Source organism: Echinops telfairi, unplaced genomic scaffold, assembly GCF_000313985.2.
Source record: "Echinops telfairi isolate 266 unplaced genomic scaffold, ASM31398v2 ScPeMD7_7400;HRSCAF=8409, whole genome shotgun sequence".
Lineage (NCBI taxonomy): Eukaryota > Metazoa > Chordata > Mammalia > Afrosoricida > Tenrecidae > Echinops > Echinops telfairi.
In genome coordinates this window covers 50,223,850-50,234,821 of record NW_022111300.1, presented here as the reverse complement: position 1 = coordinate 50,234,821, position 10,972 = coordinate 50,223,850, and the positions used below count along the sequence as shown (strand labels likewise).

General features: G+C 36.9%; 1 pseudogene; it reads right to left on the bottom strand.

Annotated features, from left to right (window-relative positions):
• Positions 1-3,472: 3,472 nt before the first annotated feature.
• LOC101639730 lies at positions 3,473-8,789 on the bottom strand (annotated as a pseudogene).
• Between the last annotated feature and the right edge of the window lie 2,183 nt (positions 8,790-10,972).

Genomic DNA, 10,972 nt, shown 5'->3' with positions numbered 1-10,972 from the left:
CATCTTAATATTTAACTAATTTTATTGTGGGCTCTTACAGATATTATAACAACCCCACACATCAAATACATCAAGCAAACTTGTATATATGTTTTCATTGTCATTTTCTTTTTCTTGTACTTTATTTTCTTGAAGAACTGCTAAGTTAATACTATAAGTCATTTAGTATTTTTAAAATAGGCCTTCTCTGAGTTACTCAAAGTTCATCTAAATGTATCATTTATAGCTGAAAATATAAATAATCTCTTGCCTTTGGGTGATAAAATGAAAAAGTAGAATATTTTATCAAACAATTTGTAGTGCTTTGAATTATTGCATCAAACCAATGAAGGGTAGATGCAGGCATACAAATTTTTGTTAGGAAATTTTGTTGGAAACATTTTGGGAAAAGTTATGATATGTAAGTGTTCCAGATTAAAGTTTGATCAGAGGGACCTAGCTGAATGCTTAGGTTTTGAGAAAACTCAGAGAGGTTTTGCTGCTTTTACGAAGTCCTAGATAGGTAAAAATTATACCCAAGATCCCGTAGCTGTCTAAGAAAATTAGAGATAAAAATCAGGACCGAAAAGAGGTGTCATTCAGTCTCAAACACCACACCTTGAAAATGTATTTTCTTGTTATGGTGCCATTAGCTATACTCTCTTTCCCTGTGAGTGTCATGTCACGGAAGGTGAAGAATGGCTTCGGTCTGCTTATTTAAAGTCTGTTTTCTCAATATTTTGTTACGTATAATTTTTTTCCCCAAAATCTTAATATTGTTTTTATTATGACTCTATTAACCTTCCTTTGTAATGTCTATGTTTTTGGTATAAAAGAAATCCTACAAAGCTCTATCAAGTAAGAAGCAAATTTAAAATAAATCATTAAAAAAAGTCATTAGAATTCAAATGCATACATATTCTCGGTGAATGATCATGTACTTTTAAAAAGGTATGCAGTTTATCATAGTAAGTACGAAATAATGGTTATTTGCTAGTTCAGGCTAAGAGCTGACTTCTTTCTAAGCACATCTGCAAATTATTTCACGTTCATCACACTCAATGTGAGTCTGACTTAGAAAAAATGAATAAAAGCTTTCATTTGATAATCAGAAAGAAAATTTAGTATTTTTTCAAGGTTAAGGAGAGATAAGCTAATGATGTTAAAAACATGAATTAGAATTTGTGCCTTAAGATTCCTTTTAAGATCAGAGATTGACTGACACGTCAAATTTGGGGATAAGCAGATTACATTATGTATTTGATATCAATGTAGTTGTCTTTAAATTTGTAGATAAACACATAGATAAATTAATTCACGAGGAGCATTTGACACCGTTCTTGCTTGATTTTGTCATTCCATTTATTTAAATATAGTATATTTGTCATAATGTGTCAGGAATTATAGTGTGAGGTAACAGTGTCTACATTCCTGGGTACTTTGCACAGATTTACTTTCGCTTCTACACTTCGCATTACTCAACACATTGCACGATGGCCAATCGTGATGACTATCAGTCTCCTCACATGGGCATGTGCTGTGCACTCCACGGAGCTTTGCTTTTACATTCATTCCTATGCCTGCAATTCAGACAATACTTGACACGTACCTCACCTTCAATAGATGTTTGTTAACCAAATTGGAGGAAATGCAACACTTCACTTATTGTAAAAACTGGTTTCATTTGAGTATGGAAATTAACTTGCCAAGTAATTATTTTTTCTCAATTATTGTATACAAATGACTTATAGACAGCTACAGTATGTACAGTTATATTAATTAAGCTTTCAGATTAAAAAGCCCATGAAAAAAACTATTTTTACTTACATGACTATATGTTGAATAAGTTCATCCTCGCAACTGTGTGGATTTAAATCTGATCTGCATAGCTTATTAATTAGATAACATTGAGTCCCTCATTTCTATCAATGTAAGTTGCTTGTTTAAAAAGAAGGATAAAACTTGTAACAATTGTAAAGGAGGCTAGTGAAAAAGAAATGAGAGAACAAATGCAAAAATTCACAGACTCAAAAGATAAGTAAGGCCTAAAATGATATCCTATCTGTGTCAGGCTTCATTGCCCAGAGAAACAGATCCAAGGACACTCATATATGTACAAGAAAGAGCTTTCTATCAAGAGGTATTTTAAACCAAAAGATTGGCATCCTTGCCCCATCCAACCAAAGTCCACACATCCAATCCAAGCCAGGGCCCTCTTCAGACTCACTGAGCTTCAGGCCGGTGACACAGGACAGTGGGGCAGGAAGCAGGAAGATGATAGGCCTGGGAGTGCAGGATCACATGGATCCAAGGTTGGTGGAAGCATGGCAGGCTACTGACAGATCTCAGGGTCAGGCACACCACATGCGGTTGTCTCTGGCAGCAGACACAGGATACCAGTGAAGTCCCAGCTAGGAAGAAGACAATCTCTTCCTAGCTTTCTCCTCTGTTCATCTTTCTCCTACACAAAAGGCTTAGGACATCAAGAAGATGTCATCAGGCTGCAACTGGACTGGCAAATTTGACTTCTTCTTTAGTGTCTACTTGACATAATCCCTAACTACTAAATTTTATATATATATATACATACATACACACACACACACACACACACATATATAGAATCATTTTTTATAATCTTCACTCCTTCTGAGAATTTCTCCTCTTAAATCCTGTGTGGAAATTTTATTGTTCAACGTAATATATCTCTGTTATTAGAACCACAAGTACAGTCTGGAGCTCGTTGTTTCCCAGCAGTGTGGACTGTGTTGAGATAACCATGTTCTTTGCAAAAGCAATTTGAAGAAATTAAGGGCACTTGACAGAGAAGTCAATGAGATTGGGGACAGACCAATAAAAAGATGCTCAAATTTTAAATATGTAAATGATCTTGATGGACATTCTACATAATTCAGATTTTGTGTTGAAAGCCTTAAGAAATGTTGACAGACTGCACCCCAACATCAAAGTCACAGCATCTTCGCTGTCCCTTCCATTACCCAGGGGAAGTCCCAGCATCCCCTTGTCAGTAATAAGAATCCATTTTAATCTCTATTTTTCTAACACAATTTCACCAATGGAAATAATGTTTAAGTCTGCCAAGCTTGGAAAGTGTAAAATATTTCACGAGGCTTTTTCTTTTCTTTTTAAATTCTCTCTGTGAATGTCTGTCATCTCCTTCAGGAGGTAGAGCTGTGCTTCTCAACAGTTCTGCTGTTTAGGGAAAGAAAATGAGTCACAGTCAACATGTATGCATATAGAGGGATTTTGATCACATATATTAATATAATTTTTGTTGTTGTTGCTTTTAATAATCCATGGGAGCCTCCAGATGACACTTTGACTGCTATATACAATACACACACACACACACACACACACACACACATGAGAGGGGGAGAGATAGAGAGAGACAGAAGAAGAAGAAGAAGTAGAAAAGAAGAAATTGCCACTGTAAACCAGGAATGTAGTGTAATCCAATATTCTAAGTACTTTAAAGAGCTGCTAATGAGCTTTCTTTAAAAGTATACAAGAAAAATGAGAAATCAAGTTTTGTGATAAGGGGTCTCTCCAGGTTGCTGTCCTTCGTCTGGTTGGTAATGCACTTGTGTTTCCGTTTGAGTTTAGAAAGGTCTTTGTTAAAGACTTCTTCTGTGTGCAAAGCTGAAACCAGATCCCCAAACTCACCACCTTCACATTCTCTTTTGCTTTTTTTAAGTGTCCTTTCCCATTGTTCTGTGAGCTGAGTTTCCGTGGGAGCTCGGAGCGCTCCCTCCTCCTTCTTACTTATGTTTTCATTTTCTTGTTTGGATTCTGACACAGCTTGAAGAAACAAATCAAAAATGCCCAAGAATTCATGGCTGTATTTTGCCAGCCTCTTCCCCAAAGTGTTCCCTGCTCTCATAAACAAATCTTCAGCTTCACCTAGAAAATCTTCAACATCAGACAAACTGGAGCTGTCTGACAAAAGACACCAACTTGTCTCTGGGCTGCACAACCTGGAATTTCTGATATTCTAGCTTGGTCTCTTCTGTTTTCAAGGTGCTTCTTGAGGTACGTATTTCTTTGCCCAGTTCAGTCGTGTCTACTTGTGCTTCTTCGGGGACATCCCACAATTCTTCATGTAGATTGAGAAACTTGGGGTATTTCTTTTCCACAATAGTTATGAGATAGTGCAAAAGGCAATGTAGCTGTCAATACTGGATTATGAATCCATTATTTTCATTAGGCTGGGCATCTTGACTCCACAATTGCCTCCTTGTTTTATGTAATTCCCCAAAGCCAAGACCACTGCTGAGCACTGCCTCAGGGCACTGCTCCTGGACACCTCTGCAGCGCCACTAGTAATTGGTTCCACTTCTGGTTTGACCGCCACCAAGCACCCTGCAAAGGCCTTTTTGCAGAACAGCAATTGGAACCTTTGCCGATAATGGTGCAGGAACAAATTTCCAGAGCTACCCCAACATATCCTTGGGCAGATCTACCAGCTTGTTCATGGTTAGAATTGCCTGGTTTCTTTTTTTTGGTTTTTTTTTTTAGAATTGCCTGTTTTATCTTATCATTGAATACTCCTAATTTTTTTTAAAAGATCATTTTATTGGATGCTCTTACAGCTCTTATAACAATACATACATAAATTGTATTAAGCATATTTGTACATATGTTGCCAACATTATTTTCTAGACATTTACTTTCTATTGAGCCCTTGATATCAGCTCCTCTTTCCCGCCTCTGACCCTCACGACCCCTTGATAAATTAAACATTATTATTATTTACATAGGTTATACTGACCACTGTCTCCTTTCCTCCACAGTTTCTGTTGTTTGTCCACCTGGAAGGGGTGTGGGGCGTGGTTATGTGTGGATCGTTGTGATCAGTTCCCCCTTCCTCCCCTCTTCTCCCCACATTCCCCCTACCCTTCTGGTATGGCTACTCCCATTCCTGTTCCTGGATTCTGTGTGTTGTGACCCTTATCTCTTCCCTGTACCTGTGCACCTGCCCCCTTCTAGCGCACAGTGAAAGGCAGTCCTTGAGGCTTCCTCACTCCCCACTGTCATTGGACAGTTTTAAGCTTCGGAGAAGGACATTGAAATTCTGAGCTCTTTAACCATCAATCACTGAAAGCTCATTGACTTTGATCTTGGAAATCTGTGTGTCAACAATGGTATCTGTTTTCTGCTGTCTTTGGTACGCACTGAATGCTTTTCTAGGTCTTCAATATCTAGACTTCTAATGATTTTCATATCATCGCTTTTAGTTCATATTGTTCCTTCCAGTAGGTTCTCAGGCAACTTAAACCAGTTGATGGCTTTCCAGACAATTGTGGGCTGAGGGATGCTTTACGTCTTAAGGGCCAGATGCAGTGAAGCATCAGGAGGAGGTATTATTTCCTCTAGAGGAAAGGGCCCTGGAGGCGGGGAGGTGCAGAGGGCCACTGGAGGGAGGGGGGGTGGAGGAGAAAGTATTCCAACTGGCAGAGGTGCGGGAGTTGGAGGAGGAAGGACAATCCTCTGCACAGATGAAAGAAAGGACCATTGACTCAAATTTGACTCATGGGGATCCTATAGGACCGAGCAGACCTGCCCCTGTGGGTTTCTGAAACTGCAGTTCTTTAGGGGAGTAGAATGGCACACCTCTCTCTCACAGCGCAACTAGTGGTTTCAAACTGCTGATCGTGTGGTTAGCAGTGCAATGTGTAACATCTGCAGCATGAGGTCAGGCAACTAATATTGTTCTAAACCTCTCACCTTCATTAACAAATTTAATTTTCAGCCAATTGTATAAGCCAATATAGCGATGAATTACAGATACAAAGAGAAAAAGTTGCATTTAAGACTTTTTCATACACTGTAGAAGATTTGGGTCAGATAGAAGACAGAGGTTTATCTCAGCTCCATGACATAACATAACCTTATGCTTAGCAGGTTCAAAACACATTTTAAGTAGTAATAAAATGTCCAGTTGAATATTATTTGTGAATAAAGCAATTTATTACTTTTTCTCATATGAAATGTATGTTTCAGCATAAAGTTTTAATTCTGAAGCCAATTACCACAATGTTCCCAGAGCTTACTAGTTAATGATGAGACAATAACTTCAAGAGTCATCAGAGTTATCCAGAATTCACAGAAATTTGACATTGACTTCCATAAATATTGTTTAAAATCACTTTATAGCTGGAATCTTTCACTTACTCTAATTTTTGAGGTTCATACATGTTGTGGCATCGTGATAGTCCACTGGTGGACACACTTTACTTCAGCCAATTTTCTTCTCATGGTGGTTTTGTGCTGTGTGTTAGGTTGGACTAGACTGACTAGAGAAACAAATCCAGTGACACTCATATATGTGTAAAAAAGAGCTTTATATCAAGAAGTAATTGTATATCAGGAAAACGTCCCAGTCTAGTCCAGATCAGGTTCATAAGTCCAATAGTAGTCCATAAATCCCTCTTCAGACTCACACAGCCACAGGCAATGATGCAAAGCACAGGAAGACCACAGGCTCATGTATGCAAAGTCTTATGGATCCAATGGTGGTGGAAGCAGGTCTCAGTGTGGCTCACCAGCCAGAAGGTGAAGGCAGAGAGAGACCCACTATATTGGTGGCATCTCCAGATGAGGTCTTCAAGTTGCAACTTGATTGACAAGCTCAACTCCACCCATAACATCCTACAAGTGCCATGTTGGCACACAAAAAACCTATTGCATGTCATTTCTACCTTTTAGTTATTGTGAATAATACTGTTCGTAACATGCACATACACATATTTCTTTCTATTTCATCCAAAAGCATTTTCAAATATTTTTCTATACCAACAAAATGGATTGAAATTGTTGGGTCACAAAGAAGGTGTGTGCCTAACTTCTTGAAGAGCTGCCAAATAGAAATAGAAACTATCCAGAATTGGCAAATCCACAGAGAAGGAAAGAAAATTGGTGGCTGTTGGAAGGGGTTAAAAAAACAAACAAACCCTGCTTAATAAGTATTGTTTTAGGGTGGGTTTTCTTGAGAGCCCAAAACATTGATACTTATATATGTAATTTTTTTTTTAATCAAGAAAATGGCTCCTGGTTGAAGAATTGACCAATTCCATGTCAGTGGGTGAAATGTTCGGATGGAAATTTCTCCAGATTCAGGTAACATTTGGAGGCTAATGAACCCAAGATTGTCAGGAAGAGGACAGTCGGGTGTATGCAGAGGTGAATTAATCCAAGGACAGAAGGCAAGATGACAGGATTCTGACCACTCCCAGGACAGGCAGACAATATGGCAAGCTTCTGGCTTAAATATAAAGAACCACAAGTCATAACACTAGCCAGATGCAGAATCAAGACCAGCAAAAAGTAAGCAACCCTCTGCACACATTCTACTTCTATTAGAAGCAGACACACCAAAATTTATTTCAACTGATTGCATTAAAGCTGTGCTTTGCGTAGGATATTGCATTCTACTCTAAACTTCTTACAATGGATTGGCTGCTCATAGCATGTCCCATTGTGAATCTGACTACCTTGTCTGTTAGATCACATCCTGGGGAATTACTAGCAAGCTATTGAGATCCTTGGCTTAACCTGGTTCACATAAAACCTTAACTGTTACAGGTATGTTGGCTTCATTTTGGGAGATCCACACTAGAGAGAATGATGGCTCCATGATATATTAAATATACTAAATACTACTGCAAGTTTCACTTTCAAATAGTTAATTTCATTTTATGTGAATTTTGCATCTATACCTTTCTTTAAAATTTCTAAGTGAAAGTAATTGCTGTTTGATTTCTTTTTAAGATATGCTTGAATTCATTGAAACTTTCTTCGTTTATCTTTAATAACAATGGCAAAATTCTCTGCTGAGGTATATGAATGAACATGTCTATTTGAGGATATTGCATGTTTGTATAATCTCTCATCATTGTAGTAGAATCACTTATTAAAAACGCATTATATTATTATGCTCAAGAGACACTGAAGTGATCGGATTCACTAAGTTATTGTCAAATGGAAAGCAGTACTTTTAAAAGTGTCCAGATTTGAATGAATATACTGAAACATCATATTTTGCTTCTTAAAGACAATTAATTTACTTATTCCTACATTTGTAGAAGTGTACTCATATATTTAAAGAAAGCAATCTCCGTATCTTGATGAAAATCAATCAAGAGCATTACAGCTGTTATTTGGACGAGTGTTTATAAATGTGTAAATGTATTGCTATTAGAGGTCCAGTTCTTACCTGCACAGGTTCATTCAGCCCAAACGTGTTTAAACATGCCTATAATGAACTGATATCTGCAGACAAGGGCTTTCAATAATTCACTTCTTTTAATCTTATTAGGGTGATTTTTAAAAATGGTACTTTTTGTGCCGTGGAAAGTTGATTTTAAAATGAGGCTTAATATCAAATTTTAAAAAATTCAAGTAGACATCTTATTGAAATTTTGCAGCAAGTTCAAAAGATTGCCAAGCCATTTAGAACAGCGGCTTTTCAGGTGGGTCAAGCATTTTAAGGAAGGACAGGAGGACCTCAAAGGTGAGCCAGAAGAGGAATGGTAGTCAACAAAGAAGAGGCTGGGACTGATGTCCAGAAACAAAATAAACATTTAAAAATTACCAGGACAATGCATAGGCTCATGCTGCGAAGAAAGCCAATGTTGTCCTGGAAAACTTCACTGGACAACCTTATCCCACACACACAAGGGCCCTGATTTTGCCCCTTCGGATTTTTTTTGTTCCCCAAACTAAAAAAACCTGTTGGAAAGGAACCTAATTTAAGTTACCGGAGCAATCCCAAACTGCTTTTCTGACATGGTGCAAATGGAAGGGCACAGGATTATGTGGGACAGGATCAAAAGTGTAGAAACGTGACCTCTGAAGTCTATAGATCTAGAGGGAGACTATGTCAAGGAGTAAACACCCCATATTTTTCTATTTTTGTTTAATAAAATTTTCTATGATTTTGTAATTGTACTTTTTAATCCCCCTAGTTTCTTCGAATGAGGCTACATGTTTTAGATGTTAATACCAGAGTACTGCAATTCTTTATTAATATTAGGGTTTGTATACCCTGTCTGCAAACAGAATAAAAATGGTAGAAATGAGGACATTATTTATTCAATGCAATTTCTTTGTGACTATATATATGTTTTTTTTTAACTTCTTACCGAAAGTATTTATTTAAGGAAGACAAGCTAAATAACTTCTAAAACACAACTTCACCATATCAATTTTTTTTAAATGAAGGAAAATACTTTTATACTGAACTAAATAACTAGGTGCATTACTTCTAAACATTTCATTTTACCTCTTATTTTTAAGGTGAATCTTTCCAAACATGCTCATTATTACCTTGTCAGCCAACATGTTTACATAAAGTTCTATTTTTTAAGTGTGTACTGAGTTCATCGGGTTCTAGAAGATTTGTTTTTCTATTCTTATATCTTCTATCACAGTAACATTACCCGGTTCAAATTACATCCCCCATTTAGATATTAATATTTTAATACATTATCACTTTCCAATCATGGGTTTCATTATAGTTTCTTTTTCAAACCTAAATTGTAATATACTGATAATGTATCATGGAGAGGATACATCAGAGCTATTAAAATATTACATTTCCTGCTAATTTGGGTAATTACCTGTTATGTCTTCCAAGGAGTAAAGAAGATTTTGTACTTTGTGGTTCCCTGGGAGGAATAAAATAATTCATGTGTTTAATGGAAGGTATCAACACTTAGCACAAATTTGTCTGTGTTCAGTGTATTGCTAGGTCTCCTACAATTCTCTGTCTGACCATACTGTCATTATCCTATCCTGCAGAAGGACAGAGGAAATAAGGCGCTGAGACCTCAACATGTTCTTGAAATAAAAGTACAGTTAGGCTCCAATGAGGTATGTGTGTGTGCACATTTTTAATGCAGTTTTTGTGTTAAAATTAGGTGCTTTGGTTGATAGTCAGATCAGCTTATACTTGAGTATGTGTGTGTGTGTGTGTGTGTGTATTCGAATACACACAAAGGAGCAAATAATAGTAAGTTAACTCACAGCCATTTCATAAGGTCTGGAAATTTGATCATATAGTATTTGAAAGAAATTAGGATATGTAAATTTGTTTCTTAATGAAGTTTATGACTTCAAATTACTTTCCTAATAATGTTAATTGTTTCCTTTAACAGTTGTTCATCTTTATTTTTTAATTTTAAAAATCAATATTAATTTCATGAAGAGGGTAGTTAAAACTTCATGAAGAGGGTACTTAAAATAGCACTGAATTCTGAAAAAGACAATCATCCAATTAACTCAACTTTTCAAAACCATGAAAATAATTAGCTCTATACTAACTCTGAGTTGGTTCATGGCCTATGGGGACCACTGAAAATGTAACATCTGGGTATCTCTATCAATTGATTGCATACTAAATAAGGACACTAATTTCATATATGAAGTCAAATATGGCATGTTGACCAAGTTCAATGGTGCTGCCGAGAGATTAAGTGAATAATGCAATTCTGAAATAAGCCTCTGAATCATAGGCAGGCAGAGGACCCTCCATCCTGTCAGTCAATCTCAAATCAATTAAGATATTCTGAGTAAACTGCCTCCATGGAGATAATCCATTATTTCGACACGTCAATCTCATTGGCTGCCAGAGCCATCCACTTCCTTCCCCATGTGCCCTAAAACTGTCTTAACGAGTGTCTAAAAAGGCAAACCATAAAATTTAAAACAGTGAAAATGTATTCCATAAGCATTTGAGGTTTGGAGGACAGTAGAGAGTGGTGGCGTACTTCAGCTGTCTTCAGCCACGTGAGGTCTTAAATGTCTTTAAGGCCCAATACCACTTGTCCTGGCATCCTTTCTCTCTCCTTACAATTTGTCCTTCCAAAATTAAACCAATATAAATTTCAAATTTAGGTCAATTTGTTTATATATATTTTTTCCTGACACTACTCACACCATCTTGTTCGATGCTCTTGATTTTATACTCTAG